Raw genomic sequence first — 616 nt, forward strand, 5'->3', positions numbered from 1 at the left:
AACTTTCAGTGACCTTACTATTTTGAAATGTTTTATCCAAAAGTCAAAATTCACACTATGGATCATCCCATTCAAAGTGTTTATTTTTCTTTACAAATACATTTTTTATTGTATTTACAAAAAAGTTCATTTTTAAATTGAGTAATTCGAAAGCTGCAAATTAAACAATGAAAAAAAGAACTTTATTAATATTACCCATTCATACCTTTTGTACCTATTATAACAAACTTTGAAATCCTTAGGCTTATATCAATGAAATACAAACTTCGTGATGGAGTTTAAAAAAACACACTCAAAGCCAAAAAATATTGAGAGAGAGAAAACACAGTTGACATAAACTATGAAGAATAGAATATTATCTAAAAATTAAGGAGGTGAATATAGTAATAATGGATGGGTGCAGAAGAAAAAGCGGAATAATACATACCCCCTCTCATGAGATCATGCATAATACATGGTGACAGTTGATACTTCACATTAGATGGGAACCACACCTTCTAACATCAATCGTACACTTGTCCATCAATACTATCAACGGTTGATATGCAGAATCCAAAAGTTTGCGATCTACAATTTCTAAGCTGTATGTTAATCAATACTCCAGTACGGAACCCGA

This window comes from Vigna umbellata, chromosome 8 (genome assembly GCF_029865625.1).
Source record: "Vigna umbellata cultivar VRB3 chromosome 8, Vumbellata_1.0, whole genome shotgun sequence".
Lineage (NCBI taxonomy): Eukaryota > Viridiplantae > Streptophyta > Magnoliopsida > Fabales > Fabaceae > Vigna > Vigna umbellata.